This window comes from Watersipora subatra, chromosome 10, assembly GCF_963576615.1.
Source record: "Watersipora subatra chromosome 10, tzWatSuba1.1, whole genome shotgun sequence".
Classification (NCBI taxonomy): Eukaryota; Metazoa; Bryozoa; class Gymnolaemata; order Cheilostomatida; family Watersiporidae; genus Watersipora; species Watersipora subatra.
The window spans coordinates 9,252,968-9,279,700 of record NC_088717.1 but is presented as its reverse complement, the minus strand read 5'-3'; the positions used below and the strand labels follow the sequence as shown (position 1 = coordinate 9,279,700).

The 26,733-nt window shown below is 38.3% G+C and overlaps 2 pseudogenes; both read right to left on the bottom strand.

Annotated features, from left to right (window-relative positions):
* Positions 1-228: 228 nt before the first annotated feature.
* LOC137406753 (uncharacterized) lies at positions 229-18,840 on the bottom strand (annotated as a pseudogene).
* Positions 18,841-19,034: 194 nt separating this feature from the next.
* Positions 19,035-20,916, bottom strand: LOC137406752 (uncharacterized; annotated as a pseudogene).
* Positions 20,917-26,733: the final 5,817 nt, after the last annotated feature.

The following is a 26,733-nucleotide window of genomic DNA, read 5'->3' as shown; positions in this document are numbered from 1 at the left end:
GGTTTGCTCTTCCTCTTTCACTGTCTGCTTGATACTTTTGAGTTCCCTATCGCCATCTTTCCTATCGAGACACAATCTAGTAATATCAGATCTGTCGTGGAGTGATCCATGTATGGTCAGCAGTTTGCGAGTTGCTATATCTGTTTCCTTGATGGCTTCCTCAGTCCACTTTATTATGCCTGCTGGATATATTATTACTGGCAGTGCGTAGGTATTTATTGCCATGACTTAGTTCTTAGCAATGACCTGGCTGCACAGGACCTGCCGAAGGCTTTTCTTGTATTCGGTAATGGCTCTGTGATGTAGCTCGGCTGCGTGGTTGATGTTGCTTTGCATAATCTTCAAGTACTTGCACTCTTCTTCTATATCTTTGATGGTACTATTTGACTTTCTTAGGCCATTTGCGAGCATAGAATGGTCTTTCTTAAGGATTAGCCTTCCAACTTTCTCAAAACCAAAGGTCAATCTGATGTCCTTGCTGTATACCTGAGTGAGGTGTATTAGCGAATTAATGTCCCTTTCTTTGTTAGCGTATTGCTTGATGTCATCCATGTAGAAGAGGTGGTTTATCTTGGTTCCACTCTTAAACTGGTAACCATATTGAGTCTCTTCCAGCATATCTCTTAGAAGGTTTAGGCATATGTAGAAGAGCAGCGGTGATAAGGAGTCACTTTGATCGGTGCCTCGCTTAATTTTTACGCTCGCCAGCTTTTTGCCACTAGCCTCCTGCTCCGTTTTCCATTTGGTCATTGACATCTTGATGAATGCCACAAGAGCATTGTGAACATTGTGCATACTGAGGCACTCAAGTATCCAACTACGGGAAATTCAGACATAGGCCATTTTGTAGTCAATCCAAGCCATGGCAAAGTTGGTTTGTCTTTTCCTGCTGTCTTGACAGACCGTCTGATCCACCAGTAACTGATGTTTGGCTCTTCATGTGCTGCACCCAATTCCTTTCTGAGCACTGATCCTATAGTGACTCATGTGCTCTTCTAGTTTGTCTGCCTCTATTCCTGAGAGCAGTTTCCAGGTAGTGAACAAGCACATTATTGGTCTATAGTTTTTTGGGAATCGGTCTCTGCTTTGGGGCCGATATATGCATTAAAGCCTATGCAGCCTCCATGGCCACTTCAGATAAGTTGATAGCTGAACTTCAATCGACTGCTCTGACAATGGATCTTTGCTATGATGATGAGGAAATTGACTGGCACATGAAACCTTTTTATGGTGCTTATCACCGACAAATATCTAAGGTTGGCGATCTTCACTTGACATATATGTGGCTGAACAAAGGCTGATGGCCAATACAGAGTCGCTACTCATTGCAGCCCAGGAGCAAGTGCTCTCAACCAGACATCTCCAAACAAAAATCTATCACACTAGAGTCGATCCTATATGCAGACTGTGGAAATATGCACCTGGGACCATCTTTAGTTGAATGCCTAACATTGGATGGTTAACATAAAGGTCTTTACTCAGAAAACTTAATTTTGTTTAACAAATGACAACAGACCCCATTTCAACTTTCATACTTCATATCATGAACAAAGTGTTTTTTGGTGTTGAAAATATTAATAAAAACAAAAGCCTATAAAGGTTTTACAATTTGTCAAGCAGCTATAGCTTTCAAAACTTATACCATAAGAAGTTTTTTTTTTTGCTGGTCAATAAAATTTAAAAAAAAAACTGTCTGAGTTTGAATAATAATTAATGTTGAAATATTAATTAAAAAATAGGGCATTCAAGTGTCTGTATAAAACAGTTACTGATGCACCAGAAACTATCAATCAAAACTTTGAATACAATGGTCCTGGTACCATAAAGTTATCCCTCCCTAGAGTGATAACAACACAAGCGTTTCTGGTGCCAACAAGGAGCGGTTAGGCCCCGCTCCTTTTTGTGCTAGTCAATCGTAGCAATTGACTAGAATAATAGCATAAGCCATGAGAATGGTTAAACAAGGATCATGAATTTCTACAATTAAGATAATAATTAATGCTCATATTTAAGAAATGATGATTATAGTTTATTACTCTAATATATGCTTATTATTTAAAGCAATTCAAGACCTACATGATTTGCAAAGGCACTGAATAGCTAGTGTTAAGTAAGTGAGTTAATGCAATCAGTTACTCATAGATAAGATAGATAGTCATACTGAGGATGTATCACAATGGTGTCATGAGAAGCTGATTGACAGCCATCAACTATTTGATGTACTTTCCCACGTTGTCCGAGTTATAAAAATTCTTTAGACAAAAAAATCATTTTTATATAAAATTTGCCATTCTAACTTTTAAACTTCATAGCATGAGAAAATATTTTTAAGCTGTTCAAATGAATTCAGAGGAAGAGGAAAGGTAAAGGTTTTCAAGATTCTTTAAACAACTGCAACTTTTAAATTTCATATCATGAAAGAAGTGTTTTGTTGAAATATATTAGGAAGAAAAAATGAAACTGCAAATGTGCTTAAATGTAAATGCGAAATAATTAGCAATTTATGGCTAAATATAATCTGTTTAGCTATTATTACAATAAAAAATACTAAGTAAATATAGTAATAAAAAAGTCTATTTTATTTGTATACCAATATAATTTAGTATAATCAATGATATACAGCCTCCCTATGATATACAGTCTCGGTATATCATTGGTATAATTAAGTATAATTTATATTTATTTGACATATAACGACATTTGCCACTCTAACTTTCAAACTTTTTGCTTGCTTACATAAAGCAAGAATGTCCACTAACTAGTAGACATCTTTGCTTCAAGCTAGTCTATGTATTTGATTGCTATGTATTGAAATATAATATTACATGCAAAGGCTGTCTGTGAACTGTGGTGTCAATTGATCACTATCACCATACAATGTATATACTTTCAGTTCATGGCAGTTGATTAGCTCCCACACACCTATGTAATACAACCCAGTATCACTATCCATCTTATCAATGAGTAACCGATTGCATTAACTCGAAAACGTACTTGAAAAAATAGAATATAAATAATATTATTATGTTTTATTATTTATCTTGATGTGTTGAATGATGTTCTAAAAAAAGAATCAAGGAGGTTGACCCAGTAAAAGCTGAGATATATGCAGTCAAACACAGGTATCGTTATGAACCTAATAACGAATCAGAGGAAGAACCCTTCAAAAATCCCAAGAATTGTGACGGGTGAAATTGAATTATTCGATATGTGTCTGAGTTTCGCACCCTTACCGCCATTATGTATGCTGACTGTTTTAGGCTACGAGATGTGAAACGCTTCTCGCGATAGTAAAGAATTTACAGACTAGCTTGGATTTCTCAGAAAAAAACCAAGCAAACATCGTGTGGTAAATGCAGTTGCATACAACCCCTTGCCATAATTTTTCAAAACAAAAGAGCAGATTTTGACTATTGCGCCTCAAGTTTTAACTCGATTTTCTCTGTTCAATGAACGCTGACGCGTGTATAGTCTATATTATGCGGTATCCGTCATTTGCAGTTTGTTTAGAATAAGAAATAGAAATGTGAATTTTTGTTCATTCATAATCTTTCTACTGTGTACCTACTGCAGCATTCAGTTAATTTGTATGATTATCGCCACTATTAACAGACTGTAAGTTCACTACAGCCATAATTTTATAAAGAATAACTTGACCATGCTGCTCTTGCTGTAAGAAAAGAAAAGGATAACTTTTCATTTAATTCTTCTATTTATCTATTATCCTTTCTATGATTATTTTTCATGATTAATATAATAATAATAAAGCATATTATACAAAATAATAATATAACTGTATATAGAATAAATTATGTACATGTAACTAATATAATTTATAGAAACTTCCAAATGATAACCGAGATTAATGATTGATTTAATTGATTCCATTTTTTCGCTATAGATAAAAAAATGTGAGCAGTGCTAAATATGAGTCTGAATAAGGAAGCTAAGTAGGAGAACAACAAAACTGAGCTAAACTAGCAAGATAGCGAAATGTTGTGAAATAATAGATGCATGCAATGATTTCACGTTGTCTGATAAGTTGTCTGACTGAATGCAGAAATAATTTTTTGGCTTTTTCTACTCAAGATACTACAATTTTCAATAAATTTAGCCTTTACAGATTTAGCACTTAGCAAACTAAAAACAGATATGTAATAGCACATTTGAAATTAAAACTGCACTTTTATAAAGTACAAGTTAAAAACTAGGTAATGACCGTAAAAAGTAAGTTTTAAAACTTTTTTAAAAGTAACCTTATGCAAAAGATAAAAATATTCAATGTTAGATAGTGCACATTGAGCATGTGAAACCGAGAAAATAGTATACAGTAAACAAGGAAAACAGTTTACCAGGGTATGGAACCATGAGAGTCTTTGTAGACTTGTGGTAAGAGGATTGGTTAAGACAAGTGGTCGAAAAATGTGCGAGTTCAAATCCACCAGATGGCAAGCTTATCATTACTAGAGTTTAATTATATACATATACAATATATATAAATATATTTATGTGTATATATATAAATATTGTATACATTGTATATATATTATATTATTATATTTATATACATATATATATATACATGTATATACAGTAAAACATGGATAACTCGCCCTCGGATATAGTGAACACATGGTTAACTCGACTGGATTTGCTTGGTCCGTTCCCATGCAATGATAAATGGCTCTATATAACTCGAATTCAACACTGTTATAACGAACTGTTTTTTGCCCAACGGCTACCGAAACGGTTGCTATCGCTTTAGAAAATCACTTTATTCCAAGCCATAGAGGTAAACCTCAACTTTTCATAATTCATAAGCGTCGTTATTACCTCCATCGGCAAAATATTTTTGTCAACGACTTTTCTAAAGGTTTGGTAAAATTTGATTTATACTGCTATACGATGAACAGCACGGGTTAGCCTGGTCACGGGCGCAAGGGTTTTCGCCACGCACATACAAAACAAAAACAGCATGTTGTTTTTTGTTTTGTACTTGCGTGGCGAAAATCTTTGAGTGCGGGACCCGGCTTGCCCGTGATGAATAGTTTTCCGACGTTGATTCCGTGTTGAATTAACGTCAGAATGTTGAATGTTTAAAACGTCTTAAGAATTGTTGTAGTCAAACGTATACGTTGTCTTAGCTAAAAAAAACTATTCATCGTTTGACCTAAACACAAAATACGTGTTTACATTCAATAAGTATCCATTCAAAAAGCGTGAGTGATATACAATGTACCATAAAACCTCGTAAAACTTTTAATTGAACTGCCTCAAAGTGTTGCTCTTAACGAATCCCAGGTAAAGAAAGGTAATCTTTCCATAAACTTCAAGAAAGATAGGCAAAATTGATCGTGGGTAAAACGCTCAAAAGAAAAAGATGTCTTTTTTTTAGCATTTCAGCAACGATCAAGTTTTGCCAATGTCAATCTAAAAAACGTCCTGGTAATAACATCACCTCAAACAACAAACCAATCTCAAGTGATAGAAAAATCTCTATACTTTTTGATAAAAACGTTTTAAACTTTACATTAGAAGCATTTAATTTGAAACAAGCCATTTGTGCTTTTGATTTATATTATAGTTTGTATATGTACATGTATCTACTAATAAATAAGTAAATACATGGACTTGTGACAGTGCTCTGATAACTTGAACACTCTGGTAATTCGAACACTTTTGCTGGGTCCCTTGAAGTTTGAGTTATCCGAGTTTCACTGTATATGTATATAAATATACAACGTATATCTAATATATAAATGGCAAACGTTGCCTGTCTGCGCGATGCGTGATTGCGCACGCCCTTGTGCACTCGCACTTGCGCAGACGCGTGCGCAAGGGCGTGCGCGTGTGTGATTGAGTGTCCGCCTTATAGAGTACCGTACTTTCCGGACTATTAGCCGCTACTAGGTATCTAGGAATCATTAGCGAGAATCTCCGGTTAGTGCACCTCTATACATAACCTATTCATCGTTTGCTTTCTTCATACAAAAATGACGTAATAATTTCAACTCTATGACTTTCTTTTAGCTTTATGACACGCGATGCTTTTTTGGTCCTCAACGTATAAGGTTTAAGGCTACGGTATAAGGTATAAGGCTAATTTGTTTTTGTTTAAACGATATCAACAATAGATTTCTTGATATCAGAACTTGGCGATTAAACTCTATTAACTCTATGAAACACGATGCCGTTTTGGTGAACCTCTATTTCTGGTTTTTCTTAAGGTTCAATTGCTAAATCGCTGTCGAGGTCACTACTTTTCATGCGTACAATTGTATTATCTCAAGAAGGAATAGCATCTAGGTTCTCTCACCTTCGATCAGACAAAGACACTACAATACTTTATTTTACATGACATATCGTCGTACCAGTATCGTGGTATTCAGAGTTTTGATGGATAGCTTTTGGTGGAGGAGTATCCTTTTTTTATACACACACCGCAGCAAATGTTATAATTAATTCAACATATCCACAAATTTTATTTTGTTTTCTCAGTTCGTATTAATTGTATCATTACCTAATCATCTCGTATTGCAATCGTAGCAAAACAGACTCAATTTAGCTATTACTTGCTAATTATTTTACTGTTGCATCTAAACCAATTATAGTTGTTGTATTTTTAAAATTTATTTGACCTGCACGAAACATTTTTCTCATGATTTGAAGTTTAAAAGTTGTTTGACAAAGTAAATTTGAAAACCTTTACGGTTATTTTAGGTAGAATGGCAAATGTTGTTATATATTAAATACAAATAAATTTTCTGTTCAGTTTCTTTTTTATTACCCGGGCAATGCTGGGTTGTACAGCTAGATGTATTAGCTTACACATCTCTACTTTTAAACCTAACCAATTAATTTTTCGTAATTAATTTCACATTTTACAACAAACATTTGTAAGATTACTGTAAGGTTTATCGTGTAAGATTGCAAGTATCAGTTATTCCTTACTCTCTTATATTTACATACATTTACATTCTTTGACAAATATATATATAGATATATAAGTTTAAATTCTCTTATTACATTCATAAACATCTTATAAATTTTGAAGTTTATAACATAAATCTTTCGAAGTTTGTTTCATCGTCGTTATTGTTTCATATTTCATTCTTTTAAACATAATTTGAGTATCGTGTTTGATGTTCAAACATTATTTATTTTCCTATCACTTTTATTATTACTTGATTAGTTTTCAATTTTTATTATTAATACTATTCTTTTATTCAACCATTCTTGGCAGACAATGCTTTAATAAAATTTCAACTACAAAATACTATGATATTCTGTCATATTTTTAGTATCGTCGTACTCAAATAATTGATGGATAGTTTCTGATGGAACAGTAACCTTTTTATACCCGCACACTTTCATGCAAGAATTGCTACAATTAATTTAACCTATTCATGAATTTTTTTTTTCAGTTTGTTTTAATTGTCTCGTTACTACATCATCTTCTATTGTAACTGATGTAAAACCGATTTTCTTTAGCCATTGCTTGCTAATTATTTGAAATTTACATCTAATCCCTTTTACAACTGTTTTATTTTTTTAATCTAATAGATTTGCAAAAAACCTTTTCCTCATGATATGAAATTTGAAAGTTGTAGTTGTTTAAAAAAGTTTGAAAACATTTACAGTTGCTTTATTTTCTCTCTCAGTTTATTTCAACTAAACAAAACACTTTTTTCATGGCATGTAGTTTGAAAGTTAGAATGGCAAATGTTGTTATATGTTAAACACAAATCAATTTTCTGTGCAAAGACTATTTCACTACTCGGGCAATGCTAGGTACATGTAGCACAGCTAGGCTTGGGGCTAGGGTGTCACTCGAGGAGACATTTTTTGCACCGAGTAAAGCAAGAGTCTCCAGGCGCGGCTTTCCGGATGGATGAGTTGGTGAGTGCTAGGTGATTGATTGCAAGTGCGAGGCGGTTGGTTGCGAGACGATTGGTTGCGAGTGCTAGGTGATTGATTGCAAGGCGAGTGCGAGGTGATTGATTGCAAGGAGAGTGCGAGGCGATTGATTGCGAGGTGAGTGCGAGGCGATTGATTGCAAGGGGAGTAGGAGGTGATTGGAAGGCGAGTGCGAAGCGATTGATTGCGAAGCGAGTGCAGGCCGATTGATTGCGCGGCAATTGATTGCGAGTGTGAAGCGATTGATTGCGAGGCGAATGCAAGAGCATGATTTTCAACTGCTCGGCGGGTAAGGACTGGTCAGCCGAGGCGGGGGCTCAGCGGCAGAATTGCACAATCGTCAACTGCAAGTATAGAGGGGTATAAACAGATGCATGAATCTAGACACCTGAATCTAGAATATTTGCTAGATTTTACACGCATCTAGCTGTAAAACACATTGCATATTTCCATTGTTCTTTTCGAAGGTGACATGTATATGTGCATGCATACTCTGATCAGGACAACAATCTCAGTAGACTGCATATTAGGAGTAGTATTACAGTATGAAAGACAACTCTTAATAAACCTTATGCTGCGTGTGAGTCTATTCCGGTAGACGGGTAATGCAGCTAGTATATATCTACAATGTATATATATATATATATATAAAATTGCTTCCTCACCCCGAATACACCGTATGGGTGGTAAATTTTGCTCTAACTCGGGTCTCCTACCAAAGACCTGGGAGTTTGAGCACTCGCCTCAAGAGCTTTGCTGTTCCCAATAGGAACAGCAAAGCTCTTGAAGCATTACATATATATATATATATATATATATATATACATATATATAATATATATAAGTATATATCTACATTTTCTTTTTACAACTGTAATCTCAGTAGTAATTGGGGCACTGGGCGCAATAACACCGGTGCATAAAATGTGGCTTGCCTAAATACCAACAACAATCAACTCAGGTGAGTTGCAGTAAAGTTCGATGTTGGGAACAGCTAAGACCTTGAGGCGAGTGCTCAAACTCCCAGGTCTCTGGTAGGAGACCCGAGTTAGAGCAGAATTTACCACCCATACGGGGTATCCGGGGTGAGGAAACAATTTATATATATATATATATATATATATATAAATATAAATATATATCTATATGTATACTGTATACATTGTATATATATATTATAGATGTATAATTATATGTTAAGCCGCTACCAATTTTTAAACTTGTGTACAATATATGCAATAAGCAAATTTGTTCCTTTACCATATTAAATAATTAGACCCCCTGCTGTAATCTGATAGCCAGGAAGTTAATGCAATTTGCATTAACAGCTCATTGTCCTAAATAATATTTTTAAAACACAATTTACGTGTAAATTGTGTCACTCGTTCAGATACAGAATTCAAAACGTGGTCAGGGAGCTTTGATCTTCTAATGCACTTGGATAGATCTTATTTAAAGCATGGTAACATTTTTCAAAGTAATGCAATTTACTTTGACAAATAATGTGTTTCAACTTATACTAATACTGCGACCAAAGCAGTGTGAGGGCCACATAAAATGCTAAAAGTTATGGAAAATATTTTAGTCATATAAATATGTGTGAGGCTGTGTTTTGATCATGCCCGTGTAGCCATATCTTTATTTTTTCCCAATCAAAATACGTCAAACTTTTTTACTTTGGCCAAGGTTTTTCAGAGGTTTTCTGGTTTATTTATTTCCAGAATTCCACAGTTATCTTCTCTGCAACTACAATGTAGCATTTCGAAGAATGTTAAAACATCAAAATTTATTTTCATAGTATTATTAGTTAGTCTTTCTTTTCCTTTTGAAGGCTTGAGCCAATTCTAAGTAATTGCTTAAATGAGTTAGGTGTATTTTTAGTTTTTGAAGAAATTCTGCTTTTGCTGTGATTATTTTTTGCACAATCCATATTGAGTGTTATCATTGTTTTCTTATTATTTTGGAAACAGGAGAGTAATTCTGCCTACTGCTGGTAAAACTAGATACAAGCTCAAATTTTAGTTTTGTGGCTCGCTGCTCCAGAGATTTCAATCAACTAGGCTAATTTTCACAACAGATATATATTACAAGACAAGCAATGTTCATCTTTGTTTAGAATAATCATAGTGAAGCCTAAGCCTTAATAATCCCATTAAACTAGTTAGGTAAGCAGAATTATTAGTGAGTAGGCCACGTATTCTGCTGAAATAACTAGTTAACAACACTTACAGAGCTATGAATGCAGTTATGCAATGCATGAAGCCATGTTTTCTGTGGTAAAACTAGTTAAGATGTTTGCCAAAGTTTTTGTGATCCAAAAATAGCAAACACATCCATAATAGTCACATTATATAAAAATGAAGACCATACCGCACTGTCCCATCACATTTGGTGAGTCTGCCAATATGACCCATGCAAGGACCACGAGGCGTAGATGTGTGTTAAAAGACAATCTGCAGCATGGAAAAAGCGAGGGAGAGGGAGAGGGAGAGAGGGAGGGAGAGAGAGAGGGAGAGAGAGAGGGAGAGAGAGAGAGAGAGAGAGAGAGAGAGAGAGGGAGGGAGAGAGGGAGGGAGAGAGGGAGGTAGAGAGGGAGGGAGAAAGGGAGAAAGGGAGAGGGGGAGGGAGAGAGGGAGAGAGGGAGGGAGGGAGAGAGGGAGAGAGGGAGGGAGAGTGGGAGGGAGGGAGGGAGAGAGAGAGGGAGGGAGAGAGGGAGGGAGAGAGGGAGGGAGAGAGGGAGAGAGGGAGGGAGAGAGGGAGAGGGGGAGGGAGAGAGGGAGAGAGGGAGGGAGAGAGGGAGGGAGAGAGGGAGGGAGAGTGGGAGGGAGGGAGGGAGAGAGAGAGGGAGGGAGAGAGGGAGGGAGAGAGGGAGGGAGAGAGGGAGAGAGGGAGGGAGAGAGGGAGGAAGAGAGAGAGAGAGAGAAAGAGGGAAAGAGGGAGGGAGGGAGAGAGGGAGGGAGAGAGAGAGGGAGGGAGAGAGGGAGGGAGGGAGGAAGAGAGGGAGGGAGAGAGGGAGGGAGAGAGGGAGGAAGAGAGGGAAAGAGGGAGGGAGAGAAGGAGGGAGAGAGGGATGGAGAGAGGGAGGGAGAGAGGGAGAGAGGGAGGGAGAGAGGGAGGGAGAGAGGGAGGAAGAGAGGGAGGGAGAGAGGGAGAGAGGGAGAGAGGGAGGGAGAGAGGGAGAGAGGGAGGGAGGGAGGGAGAGAGGGAGGGAGAGAGGGAGGGAGAGAGGGAGGGAGAGAGGGAGGGAGGGAGAGAGGGAAAGAGGGAGGGAGAGAGGGAGGGAGAGAGGGAGGAAGAGAGGGAGAGAGGGAGGGAGAGAAGGAGGGAGAGAGGGAGAGAGAGAGGGAGGGAGAGAGGGAGAGAGAGGGAGAGAGGGAGGGAGAGAGGGAGGGAGAGAGGGAGAGAGGGAGGGAGGGAGAGAGAGAGGGAGAGAGAGGGAGAGAAAGAGGGAGAGAGAGAGGGAGAGAGAGAGCACACTGTCGTCATCAATCAGTGCTGGAGAGTTTTAAATTATATCGATTTTTTGAAGATTGACTACATTAAGCGAAAAAATTGTGTTAATTATTTTGTTGACATGACGTCCACTAACCCAAGAATGGGTGGCACAATCAAAAGATCAGTAAGTACTCCGTTCTACCATATTTTTATTACAACAGCATCACTCAAGTCTGCACACTGTCTTAGGCAACAACTTTTGCAATATGTGCGATAATTATTTTTTAGTTGTATAACTTGTAACATAAAAAAAATTTGACAATACTCGATTGGCGCTTACAACGCAGTTGCACATCGATTAGCCCACAGTAAATTTTTGGGACACAATTCAATCCAAACTATAACAAACCAACTGTTGCAATAATACTTCATGCCATTGCTGATTCTGAAGACATTCAACAGCTTTTTATTATGTTTAATGCATATAATACTTGCAAAATGTACATGCAGATTGTATATTCTTTTTTTAAGTTTATTACACCTACAATTTGAGTGATAGTGCTAGCAAGCGTCCTAGTAAATTTGTTAAACTAATTGTGTTATGCCATGTTAAATTTTAAATATCATTACATTTTGGAAGCATGCATTTGCAAACCAAGTAACTATACTTTTTACTTGGTAATATCATCATGTGTTATTAAATTTTATAATACTACCTTTTACAATATTCACAAAATATATTATCTATCTTGTTATTTAAAGGTTGACGGGCAACAGGTGTCACATTACAGGTATTTGATATGAAAAGATTCATCATGTCTTACTTCGTTGTTTTGTAGGTGCAAAATATGTGGAAAGGTGATTACAAGCTCATAAAAGCTCAAAAGTGAACAGAAAATCGCAGCCACACGAGAACGCCGTAGTGTGGATTCTCTATCCAAAACGGCTCAAATGTGACATAGTTGTGAGAGAGGGTTTCTGTTTACACTTTCATGCAACCTTATTTCTCCAAATATTTTCACAAACATACTTCACTCATTCAATAAAACCATGTCTATTGTTATTACGCGTCTGTTTTATCGTCATCGTGATGCTGTCACTTTTAGCAGTGATATCCTATGACTTACCGTAAAAATTTGTTTAATTTTTAGCTTTAGCTTAAAGGAGTACATATCATTGTCTGATAATCATGAAAAGCTTGTTGGTCACCTGTGATAATCGAAAAGTGCTGCAAAAATTATTTGCGAAGTATTGGGTCACATGGTCAGATTACGACTTGCCAATCAGACCAAACCAAAACAAAAATGTCAAGTAGCGAGCATCTATATTTGATACGGGGTCTTCGGTAAAACCTGAAGTGTTTGTCATAAGTTTAATATTAAGCTTTTAATTGGCCTTTCAATTCATGTGAGAACACCACGTGACAAGACAATAACCAATATTTATGGCTACGTCATCGAAATGAAGAGATTCCAATCTACGGCGGTTTTTTGTTTTTGAGCTTTTAAGAGCTTGTAATCACATTTCCACATATTTGGCTCCTACAAAACAACACAGTAATTCTGTGGTGAATCTTTTAATACCAAATAGCTGTAATGTGAGTTTTATTGCAAGTCAACCTTTGATAAAGTAGACTCCTACCTTATGAATATGCACATTTGGCTAGTAAGCACAACCACTACAATTATTATTTCAATGTTCATGCAAACTAGAACAGTAACTAGTGTGACCCATTCTCAAGTGCATATTGATAGCAATAACGCGCAAGCATTGTCTAAGTGAACCAGAAACTAGTTTTGCTTGCGGAAACCCATTTTATCTACTGTGATTAAGCAAATATTGTTTTTATTTTTAGATGACGTGAACTTTCGCAAACCTTTTAAGTAGTTTTACCAGCAGAAAACATGGCTGCATGCATTGCATACCTGCATTCATAAGTCTTTAACTCTTGCTAGCTAGTTATTCCAGCAGAATACCTGGCGTAATTACTCAATATTTTGCTTGCATAACTAGTTTAATGGAATTATTAAGGATTAGGCTTCACTTTGATCAATCAAAACAAATATCAACATTCTTTGTCTTGTAATACATGTATGTTGTGAAAATTAGCTCAGTTGATTGAAAACTCTGAAGCGGCGGTGCAGAAAAACTGAAATTTGGTCTTGTACCTAGTTTTACCGCCATATGACAGAATTAAGGAAGATAAAGAAAAGAAAATAACTAGGGAAAGAAAGGGAGTAAGGAGAAAGAAGGTGGGATAAAAACGTAGAGAGGTGGAGAAATAGATGAGGAGAGGGGGAGAGGCGATGGGGAAATGGGGAGATAGGAAGTGAGGAATTAAAGGGAGGGGAGGAGAGCGGATAAAAAAAGGGAGAGGAGGTAGAAAAAGAAAGAGGATGAAGAAAAGAAAAGGAGTAGGGAAAATGGGAAAGAGATGGGAGGAAATCATTCGGAGAGTGGACGCAGAAAAAATGAAGAGATAAATAAAGTTTTTTATTTAAAATATAAGTTCTTTGAGCTTAGAAGTAGAAACTTTTTTATCAAAGGGAAAAGTGAGTTTACTCGTTGACTCAAGCCTATAGAAAAAAAAATATCGTGCTCAAGATATTTGAGAAAAGCAAAGTAGATGATGCATTAAACTTTGGCTTTCAAATGCAGCAGCTGTAGCAGTTCACGCGGTCTGCTATGTACATACGTGTACACCCGACAAGCTAATTGTTATGTAATTGCACTTGAGTGCTGTAGCGAAGTGTTTGTGGTGAGCGTTCGATTTCACTGGTGTTTATTTATATATATATATTCAAACTTCCATCAACGCTGGCTAATAAGTAACATCGTGAAATCTACAATAACATGTTAATTACGAATAAACACAAGGAAGTTTAAATTCCAGTAAAATAGATATCAACAGTTGCTGAATGAATGTCATTTGAAAGCTTAAAATAAAAGATTATAATAGTAGCTTAAACACAAAATAAAAGATTATAATAGTGGCTTAAACAAAACGAACCTTTGGCTTTCTGTCACATTAGCTTGCCATAGTTTCTGATAATAAAATTCTATGTATTCAACACTTCATTTGCGTTTCAAAGCTAAGCATAATAAGTTCCATTCAGCTTTTAGTGGCTGCAGACGGTTGCTAACGCAACGATCTTTCCCTTAGTCTAAACGGTAAACAAGTCCCCGCCCCCCATTGATCGTGGTCCGAGGCAGCGGGTCTGTCAAACTCATTAGCCAAGTGATCAAACGAGCGAGCGCTAACTACTGAATATAGATTCTGTATGGATATATGTACACAAATTTGTGGTTGATCAGCCGCCTAGCCTACTATTATTACGGAATTTACTTGACTGATAAACAACACACAATAAAGTCCTTGCTAAAACTATTTTAAAACTGATTTATTTATTTAAGCAGAGTAGTATAGCAGTGGTTATAGTATTAGGAAAAATACAAGTTAAACAGATATCAAGTTAGCTACACTCCCACCTTAATTTTTCCTTTGCAAAATTTATCAAAAGTTTTAGTTTTATTTTAAAGTGGTTCTAATGTAATTTATAGCATTTTATAGCATTACAGGATCTGCATGCTGTGGAAGTTGGATGGAGGTGATGGTCGTCTCACTCGTCTCTTTGGAGCAGTACTAACTTTTGAATGGGTCTTTTTAAGGTGGAGCCTTTCGTGATGATCTTCCCCTTGCTGTCGATGCCTCGATTGGACATCTTTATCTTCACTTTTCTTATTTTGCTATCTGTGCTGGCAATCGTCTCCTCAACCATTCCATAAAGCCACTGATTCCTCGGAGTGTTTTCGTCTGTTAACATAACTATGTCACCTTTCTGAATATTGGGTTTTGGGTTCTGCCACCTTTGTCTTTTCGTGATTCTATTCATGTACCCGGTTTTCCACAATGTCCAAAACTCATCAGCAAACTGCTGAACTTTTCGCCACATTTTCCTGCTATAAATGTCTGTACTTCCAAAGTTTCCTGGTGGTGAAGTCACCTCCTTTGCTTTCGATGTGATTAGGTGGTTTGGCGTTAGAATTGGCACCTCTGGGTCATCCATGTGATTGACTGCTATTGGTTGGCTATTAACAATGGCCATCGATTCATAGAAAGCTGTTCGAAGTCCTGTTGTGTCTAGTCTATTGTGGTATCTTCCGATGCGCATTCCGTCTAAGACAGCTTTCACGCTACGAATTTGACGCTCCCATACGCCACCGGCGTGGCTTGCCTGGGGTGCAGTAAACTTGAAAGTTATTTGTTTATCTAAGAGGAAAGTTCCTAGGGCAGATGTCCTCTTATTTAGAGACTGTAGTTCTTTTGAAAATTCATTGCTCGCTCCGAGGAAGTTGGTCCCTTGATCGCAGTATATAGTGTTTACTGCTCCTCTGAGGCAGATAAAGGTTCGAAGGGCATTAATGAAGGAGTCAGTCGTCATGTCATTTAACAGCTCGATGTGTATGGCTCTTGAATAAAGACATGTGATAAGCAGTCCCCATCTTTTTATTTCTGATCGTCTTTCTTTTACAACAAATGGTCCGAAGCAATCTATCCCAATATTCAAAAAAGGGTGGTGCAGGCTCGACTCTTTCTAACGGTAGGATTGACATTATTTGCTCCATGGGTTTACCCCGTAATCTTTTGCAGGCAATGCAGTTACTCAGAACGGACTTCGTCAGTCTGGTTACACCTATAATCCAATATCCAGCATTTCTGATGGCACTCAGGGTATATGTTCTACCTTGATGATGCGTGCTGTCGTGATAGTGGCGTACGATCAAGGATGCTATGTGGGCGTCACGTGGCAAGATTATTGGGTGTTTTTCTTGGTAATTTAGGCTCTGCGAATTCTGTAGCCTTCCACCTACTCTCAGAATTCCTGTTTCATCGACGAATGGGTTTAGTTTAGACAGAGTGTGTTTTTTGCTCAGTCGCTGCCCACTCTTTATCAAGGTGTAAGAATCTTCGAAGTGATGCTTTTGAACTTCGCAGATGATCTTGTTTTCGGAGGTGCGGCCGTCTTCTACAGAAATTGGTTTTATGGACCATGATTTAGTACAATTTTTTTGAATGTTCCTAATTGTGCTAATAGAGCGCACGAGTCTGGTCCATGTTGAGAATTTAGCAAACCTAGTGACAACTGTAGTAGGCTGCCTGACGTTTGCAGTTTTTGACACTTAGTTTTTTTAGCTCGGGATCTTTTGGGTCTAGAACTTCAGACTGTTGCTGATTTAGCTTGTACTGATCAATGGTTGCAGCCTTCAGGAAGTCGGGTCCAGAGAACCACGCTGAATCTGCCAATTGATCACATGGTTTTCCTCTCGATGCAATGTCTGCTGGGTTGCAGTGTCCCGGTGTGTGATTCCATTGTTTTATTTTTGTTTCAGAAGTTATGATCCTGATCCGATTGTGAACGAATGTGTTGAATCGTCTAGAGGCGTTAGATATCCAGCCTATAACAATTTTTGAGTCCGACCAGAAGAACTCATCGTATTTCATATCTAACTGCTCACGAAGCGTTTTGCTAAGTTGTGTTGCCATGACGGCGGCCACAAGTTCCAGACGTGGTGTTGTAAATAAGCCTTTCGATGGTATCACTCTTGATTTTTCTACAAGAAATGCCACGTGTACATGACCATTGTCGTTAACTTGGCGGATATAAGAGCATGCTCCAATTCCAACATCACTTGCATCACAGAAGTGATGCAGTTCAGCTTTGACGACTTTACCGAAATCTTTTGGCTTGAAGCATCGTGGTATGTTGATTCGTTCTAATGCTGGCAGTTGGGAGGTCCATTTGTTCCATTTAAGAGATATCTCTTCGGGTATTTGCTCGTCCCAGCTAACATTGGCTTTGTTTATCTCTTGCAGGATGTTTTTGCCGATTAAAGTGTACGGAGCTATAAAACCACGGGGATCGTACAATTGGCCAACGATCGAGAGGATTCCTCTTCGTGTGCTTGGTTTTTCCTGGATCTTGTTCACGAACTTGAATGTGTCGAACTCCATCGACCACTGTAGGCCCAGGGTTCTTTGTTCGGGAAGTGAGTTTGCAAGTAGGTCTTTGTCGTGTACTGATCTTTCAGATTCGGGGAGAGATGAGAGAACTTCCACGCTATTGGATGAAAATTTATGTAGTCTCATGTTACCCTTTTTACAAATTTCTCGAGATTCTGCAATAAGGCTAACGGCTTCTGTCTCTGAAGCTACACTGGTGATGCCATCATCGACATAAAAGTTGCGATTGATAAATGCTGCCGCTCTCTTGGAAATGCTGCTATGATCTGTTGCAATCTTGCGTAATCCGTATGTGGCCACAGCAGGCGACGACTTGGCACCAAATAGGTGCACCTTCATTCTGTAGGTTTTTGGTTGGCCTTCTTCGTTGTACCACAGGAACCTTAGATAATCTCTGTCGTTAGGCGCTACCAAAAAATTATAAAACATTTTTTGAATATCGCAGCTAATAGCCACTTGCTCCCTCCTAAACCTGCAGAGTATCCCAAAGAGGGAGTTCATAAGGTCAGGGCCTGGAAGTAGGTGATCGTTTAGCGATGTTCCTTTGTACACAGCTTTACAATCAAAAACCACTCTTAGCTTTTGTTTTTGAGGGTGTTTTACTGCAAAGTGTGGCAGATACCATCGTTCTCCTGGTTTTGCATCTTCTTCCTGCACTGGCTCCGCTAGTTTTTCCTCTATCAGTTCATTCATAAACTTATGATAATCTGCCCTGAATTGAGGTTGTTTCTGAAACTTTTTGCTTAGACTTTCTTGCCGACTCTTGGCTTGCTCTATGTTGTTTGGGAGTATCGGTCGTTGTTTAAACGGGAGCGGCATCATGTAATTTCCAGCCTCCGTAGTTGTTGTATGCGCCTCTAAGAAGTTCATAAATTGGTAGTCATCTTGAGACAACATATCACTCTCGACCTTGCTGGTATTGGTTTGATAGGTTGTGCATACCTTGTGTTTAGTTCGGCAGGTCTCCTCTACACCGAAAACGGCCCACCCGAGTTCTGACCTGAGTGCATAGGGCTTATTGTCTCCACCTTTGATAGCTTCCAGAGGGAAGAAGGCAGAAGTACAGTTGGCACCAATCAACAGGCTCACGGGAGGTTCATTGGTGGTGGCAATTTGTCCGCTATCTTTTGCAGGTGAGGGTGATCCAATACGTTGGTGTGATTTGCAAACTCACCGGTCGAGTTTGGGATAGTTTCCCACTCATATGCTGATGGTAATTTAACTTCTCCGCCGTTATAACCTTGAATGATGATGTCTCCGACCATGTTTATCTTACTCAGTTGTATTTCGCCAGTCATTGTTTCGATTTCGATGGGTTTTGTTCCTAGACTCCTCAGTCCTAGTTGTGTCGTGAGATCTTTGGTTATATAAGAATGGTCTGACGCTGAATCAAGGAATGCATAGATCAGAACTTCATTGAGCGGGTTTGAGGCTGAGGATACATACACTGGCATACCCATATTGAACAGCTTGTTTTGGGATGTCGTTCTTGTGTTTTTATTTGACAACTTAATTAAATCCGCACCCTGTAGATCTTGGTATTCCACCGGAGAAATGAGAGGACAATGCTCCGTGCTACTGGTTTTGTTGGAGTTCAGTGTCTGCGCCACTTGTGGTGAGTTGGTGTTTTTAGCTGCATTACCCGGAGTTTGTCGATAATTTAAGTGAGCTGAAGCTGTTTGTTGGTGAGGCGTGGCGTTTCTGGGCCACATGTGTCCTGAATTGTAGTTTCGGTGGTCCGCATTTTGTTGCTCTTCATCCCAGTCTTTTTTTGTTTTATGTAGACATGTGGCATGCCCTGGTCTTCTGCATTTGGAGCAGATGTTTTTTCCTTTACTGCTGCATCTGGCAGCCCCGTGACCAGGTTTAACGCAGATGTAGCACAGCATGTTGTTAGCAATAAACCTCATACGCTGACTGTAGGGCTTTTCCCAAATTTTGAAACATTCTGTCACTTTGTGGCGGGGGACTTCACAGTATAGGCAACTTCTCTCTGGTGTATGGTCAACGCTGTTTGTGGCTAAAGATCTGGTGTTATTGGGTCTTGGCCGTTTGTCATGTGCCTTCTCAAGATTTTGCATTAGAGGCTGTGAGCGCATTTCTGCTAAGTCGTCAACAAATGAAGCAAACTCTGCAAATTTAGGGTAACGCATTTCCTTCTTCCGTATACGGTGTGTCGTTGCACCCCACTTTTGATGCGCCCAGTCAGGAAGCACTCTTGCAAATCGTTCGTTGTTGAATTCCTCGTCTAAGCTCGCTAGGCCTGGAATCGATTTCATGGCGTTACTACAGCTTTCCAGGTAGTCGGCATATCTCTGGAGGGCTGGCGTGTCGTTAGCAGAGATCTTTGGCCAAGTATCGAGTTTGTTTTTCATTGAACGGGCCACGTCCAATTTGTTCCCGAATCGAGAGGTGAGTTTCTCTCGTGCATGTCAATAGCTCAGCTCCGTACGAATCATAAATTGGCCATTTATGCATTCCCTAGCAGTTCCTTCAACATATTTTTTAAGGTATCTGATCTTTTCAGAGCCGTCTTCGATGCCCATTGAAGAAAGATAACCGTCAAAATCACACTCCCAGTCGTCGAACTCTAGTGCATTGCCGCTAAAGATTTCAGGTTCGATGTCAACCTTTCTAGATCTTTTTATTCCTTGCGTAATTTCGTTCGATAAAATGCGAATGGAATCGCTCTCTGATATCTCACTGTGAGCATGAGATGCCTGATTTATCTTTTATTTTACTGAAAGTGCGTCGAGTCGGCTCCATATGCCCGTTTTTCTTGTTGGAGTTTCTGGAGGCGACTCTAGGTTCACTGGTTCGGTTCTTATAGGCTCTTCATACAGTGGCATACTCTGTTGGTAAGGCGTTGATTTAAGTAAGGACGCTCTTAGTGGTGGCTGCGCATTCAAACTGATTGGTGTTGTGAGTGTGGATGTTGCTCCCAGTCGCTGTTGCTGTTTAGGTTTCGATCCCAACTCTTCTTCTATATTCCTTTCTGCAAGGTATTCTTCAAGTTTCCGCTGCTCTTCAAGTAGCCTCTCTTTGACTTCCAGCTGTTCCTGTTCTCTAGTTTCTTCTTCTTCAGATGCCATACTCTGCTGTTGTTCCAGGATTCTTTGTGTAATCTTACTGGTTTCACCAATAAAGAATTCAAAGTGTTGTTTTATTTTCATTTTCACTCTATTATCAGATAGCTGAGACAATTTAGCGTAATCAGAGGTAATAGCTGAAGCCTTCGCTTCAATATCAGTTACGCATGCATTGAAAGTTTCTGACAAAACAACACCTTTAAGACAGCTCTTAAAAATAACATCGACCGCTCTTAGCTCTCTATTTATGGAAGCATACAATGAAAATGCTAACTCATTTTTCTGGCTTTCTTTGCCAATTGCAGAAGCTTTGAAGGTACGAGTAGGCCTGGTCTTAGCTATGAATTTTACTTCACTTAATGAGTCAGCACTGGTTGTAGGCATAATTGGATCTGCTAATTGATTTTTAGGATTGTCGTCCAGGTCAAGTAAGCTGTTGTTAACTCCAGCCATAATATGATCTAATTGATTTAAGAAGACAATTACTTCGCTTTATAATGAAAGACAGATTAGATCAACCACAAGTTCGTATACAATCTGAGTTAACTAAATTGAGCATACCCTGCTCGAGTCACAAAGCCGAATTATTTTCATGAACCGTACTCTGGACCAGTTTTGAATGGGTCTGATCACGATAGGCTAAACGACCCAGACCACGATAGAGCAAAGGGAACGAGGTCACACAGGTAGTCAGAGAAAGAACGTTGATTCTAGGTTAATTTAAACACCAATAATATTAGAAAAAATACAAGTTAAAATTTAAGAAAAAATACAATCACTGTCAATGCTAATTTATGAAGTTTATGACATTTACTAAATAACTATTTTAATCAAGTGAAACTTATCCAACAGTTGAATGTCTCGGAGTCCGTTACAGAGTTTGGTGGTGTAGTCCTATATAGTCCTCTCTGTAGTTCACGATATTCAATCTGGCTCGTTGGCTCTGTCTATAGTTTGCAATAATCAGTCTAGCTCGTTTCCCTGTCTGTAGTTTACAATATTCAATCTGGCTCGTTGGCTCTGTCTATAGTTTACAGTATTCAATCTGGCTCGTTGGCTCTGTCTATAGTTTGCAATAATCAGTTAAGCTCGTTTCCTTGTCTGTGGTTTACAATATTCAATCTGGCTCGTTGGCTCTGTCTTTAGTTTACGATATTCGATCTGGCTCGTTGGCTTTGTTTCGGTCTGGTAGATAACCACAAAGATTTCACTGTAGCAGTTCACGCGGTCCGCTATGTACATACGTGTACACCCGACAAGCTAATTGTTATGTAATTGCACTTGAGTGCTGTAGCGAAGTGTTTGTGGTGAGCGTTCGATTTCACTGGTGTTTATTTATATATATATTCAAACTTCCATCAACGCTGGCTAATAAGTAACATCGTGAAATCTACAATAACATGTTAATTACGAATAAACACAAGGAAGTTTAAATTCCAGTAAAATAGATATCAACAGTTGCTGAATGAATGTCATTTGAAAGCTTAAAATAAAAGATTATAATAGTAGCTTAAACACAAAATAAAATATTACAATAGTGGCTTAAACAAAACGAACCTTTGGCTTTCTGTCACATTAGCTTGCCATAGTTTCTGATAATAAAATTCTATGTATTCAACACTTCATTTGCGTTTCAAAGCTAAGCATAATAAGTTCCATTCAGCTTTTAGTGGCTGCAGACGGTTGCTAACGCAACGATCTTTCCCTTAGTCTAAACGGTAAACAAGTCCCCGCCCCCCATTGATCGTGGTCCGAGGCAGCGGGTCTGTCAAACTCATTAGCCAAGTGATCAAACGAGCGAGCGCTAACTACTGAATATAGATTCTGTATGGATATATGTACACAAATTTGTGGTTGATCAGCCGCCTAGCCTACTATTATTACGGAATTTACTTGACTGATAAACAACACACAATAAAGTCCTTGCTAAAACTATTTTAAAACTGATTTATTTATTTAAGCAGAGTAGTATAGCAGTGGTTATAGTATTAGGAAAAATACAAGTTAAACAGATATCAAGTTAGCTACAGCAGCTGATATAAAGATGTTTACAATGAAATGTAATATTTATACTCTTTTACTCATGATAATCTACTAATGAGCTCCAACAAATCTATTTTGCAGATTTGCTTTCAAGAACCTGTTTACAATTTTAAATGACTCCGGTTTTATTCACACCCTTGTCCATGACCAGTATATCTCTGGTAACATTCTCTTCTCCACTTTTAACCAGCTGTTTACAATGGATCTCGATCAGCAAAATGTAACATTAATAATTGGACTCAACGTATCAGGCTACAGGGAAGGAAATTCTAGCCAAGCAAAATTCAGAGGTATATACAGCATCTATCACCTCACCAATTCTTCTCTGTTACTTTCGGACACCTACAATCATGTGTTAAGAAGAGTTGACAGAACTTCTCAAGAGTCCTCTCTATTCGCTGGAACTCCAGGAAAATTTAAGTTTGGTAATGGCAATCTCTCTACCTGTTCTTTTCATAACCCAGCTACGTTAACAACGTTTGACGGAGTAGCATTTTATATTAGCCAGTACGGCATCCCCTACATCGCTATTATGAATCTAAACACTATCAACGGATATGTTCACCACATTGAACTACAGTTATATATAGTATCAATGTTGGCTGATCTTCAACATAATGTTTTACTTACGATTACCGAAACACAGGTTTTACAAATGGACCCAGCTGCTTTACACCTGGCTACCGTTACAGCCGGTTCCTCATCTGGCTATGTTGATGGGGCTTTACAAAGTGCTAAGTTCGGTAGATTGACTGATATGATAATGCTAAACAATGACACACTATTAGCCGTAGATTATGCAAATAATGTATTGAGGGTGATTGATCTTAATGGTCGGGTCAGTTCAATATGCTCAAGGTCAGGTGGAGGTCAACATATCAGTAATTGTAACATATCGACACCGACAGTTCTCATGAAATACAACGCTTCGCTGATACTGATTGGAAGATCTAACTCACTCTCTGGTTTAAGTGGTGAGTACAAATAGCGCATAACTTGAAGCTGTTCTTTTGATAAAAAAGTAAACCAATCTAAATGTGAGAATATAGGCAAGCACATAGTTATTCAAACATTTCGCGAGACAGCGACCGGCCTGAAAATTTTTGCAGTGTACAATAACCGGAGCATATCTTTGTGGTTCTCACCCAAAATAATTATTTTAGTTTGTTTTATACCTAGGTTGAAAGACAAACATTTGTAAATGAAGTTCTGATACAGGTGGCAAGCACAACCCTTTACAGTTTCATATGGCGGTACTATATTTATTTTACCGAAGGAGCAGTAAATCTTTGAATCATAAGTCTCTCATTGCTTAAACAGCTGATTAATGTATAATCATTCTAACTTTGATGCTATTTCTCTCATGCAAAATATTTCTTCAAGTCTTCAATTTTCAACAGCAAATAAAAGTTTTAGGTGTTAAAGTTTAACCGGAAATAAAAAAACTGAAAACAAAAGTAAATCAAGACATTTTTTCATGTCGTACTAAAATCTGATAGTTGTATCTGGTATGTCAATGTTTATAGATGAAATGGGCTCCAGTCCTCTAAGCAAGCTGGGTTTCCAGATCAATGCAAATCAAATTTATAAATCTGAAGTCAATGGGTGAGTTGTCTACTCTTGAATGAGCTAAACTTTCAGTATCCTCATCTATCAGCTTTTCTTTTGTTTTCGATGTCCTTTAAGACTCTGCTAAAGAGAAGGCTGATAATGCCTGGGTTATTTTAGCCTGTCTTGACAAACTGTTGCTTTTGCGGAGTTGTCCCCGGGTGAGCAACACAACAGTTTGTCACAAGACGTCCTGCACCTAATGCATCAGCTGCACTGAAAGGAAGTTTTTCTCCACCATCTATGCGGCTTGGCTGCGATGTTATGGCGGTCGCTCCATTGGTAATCATAACGAATTTTGCGCAAAAATTTATGTAGAAAAAAATAAGATTATAACGTTTAACTAAAGACCAGTCTTTAGTAGAATCGCAGCAGCTCAATCTAGGCAGCAGGAAGCAAGTAAAGCGCTCTAAAAGCACTCCTAACAAGATTTGATACCTTGAGACCAGCAATAAAATCAACCTACATAAACACTTTTATGTTTGAATTCAAAGCATAATCGTAATTCAGAACTTCAAGCCGAATCCACCACAAATGGCAACAACAGTAATTTATAATTGCTTTTAATCATGTTTCGTAAAAGAACCCAATGTACACCTAACATTTACATCTAATAACAGTAAAAACTAAACCGATGAACTATGTACATGTAATGTAAGTTTCAATTTTTATATATTGTCATGCAAGTGCCAAGTATTACTGGTACTTTGCCAACAAACATTATGCTTTTTAGCTAAAGCTTTATACAAGCTAATATTATATAGTACTGTCTCATTATAGCTTTTAATAATGCTTGTAGCTTTTTACAAAGCTTTTCTATGACCAAACATATAAATACTTGGGTTTTCTGTTATCAAATCAGTTGTCTCTGGAGTGTGCAATAAACCATTCCTCTAATTTAATACTCTATTTAATTGCTTCTGTGCAGAAACATAACAGAAGCTAATTGGCGACAAGGATTTCTCTTTTGAACAGTTACAAAGAGTTTTGTTCAGATTATATCATTGATAAAATCGATACAAAGAGTTCTAGTTTATTACAAGAGTAACTGTTCAAAATTGCACCACTACAATGGCAGAAGTAGCAGACCTGATCAAGCTAATGCGGAAGCAGCAGGAGGACCAGAGACAGCAGCAAGAGGAGCAGAGAAAGCAGCAAGAAGAGCATAGACAACAGCAGAATGAGGAGTTCAAGCAGCAACAAGAGGAATACAGACGTCAGCAAGATGAAAGAATGGAGGAGAATAAGAAACTGATGGAGCTACTACTACAAAACCTACAACGGAAACAAGAAACAGCTGCAACCGCCGTTCCAGCCTTCCCAGGTTTTGACCCAACAGCAGAGCTACTAACAGATTACATAGACAGATTCAACACATTCATTGTAGCAAATTCTATTCATCAAGACAAGATTGCTGGCACTTTTCTCACCAACCAACAGCCTACACTCTACAAGCAGCTTAGTAATATGGCAGCTCAGCTTTCAACACCCAAGCAGATCAACGACCTCAACATGGATGAAATACTGGAATTTCTCAAAGACCAGTATGACCCTAAGCGCTTCATTGTTAGAGAGCGTTACAAGTAATGGAGTGACATGCAGAGGAAACCTGGAAAAACTATTCAAGAGTTAGCTGCCAGAATTCGTCAAGATGCAACTACATGTGCCTTCATAGACATTACAGATCCATTAGATGAGGCTCTCAGAACAAGATTTATCTGCTCTGTAAACAATGAAGCAGTTCTCAAATCTCTCTTCAAGGTCAAGGACAATGAACTCAACTTCAACAAAGCTATACAGGTAGCACAGGAAACAGAAGAAGCAGCTAAAGTTGCCAAAGAGACAGTTTATAGAAACTCGTCTAAAGTCAACAAGGTTGCTCAACAGAAATCAAGATACAAACCAATCCAGAAAAACAACTCTACACCTGACAAGCAGAAGGAAGGAAAGCTATGCTACAGATGTGACCGAACTAACCATACAGCGGATGACTGCAGATTCAAAGCAGCCACCTGCAACTTTTGTTCTAAACAACGTTACATAGAAAGAGCATGCAAGAAAAAGAAATCATCTGCAGCAGAAAAACCAGTAAAGATGATAGAATGCACATCAAGCAAGATGGTGAAACTTGCTGAAAACATCAAACTGGAGGGAGACAACTTCACACTTGAACTGGACACTGGAGCATGTGACAACTTCATCTGTAAATCAATATGGGAGAAGCTAGGAAAGTCAAACCTAAAACCTACTACAGTTAACTACAAATCAGCCTCAGGACATATCATAGAGACGCTTGGCAGATGTGAGCTAACTGCCCAATTGGATGCACAGAAAGAAGTCAGACTACCATTTGTGATTAGTGCTGTACAAGATCTCAACCTACTAAGAAGAACTGCTATACAGCAACTAGGCATCTCTATTGATGACAAGCTACAACAGAACCTTGTATCAACAATCACAGAGAACCAGCCAGATCGGAGGTTACAAATCAAGTGTAAGGAGATGTGCAAAGAATTTCCAGAAATATTCAAAGACGAGCTAGGATGTCTCAAGAACTTTGAACTAGAGATAAACTTCAAACCTTCAACAAAGCCAGTCTTCTGCCGACCCAGACCAGTT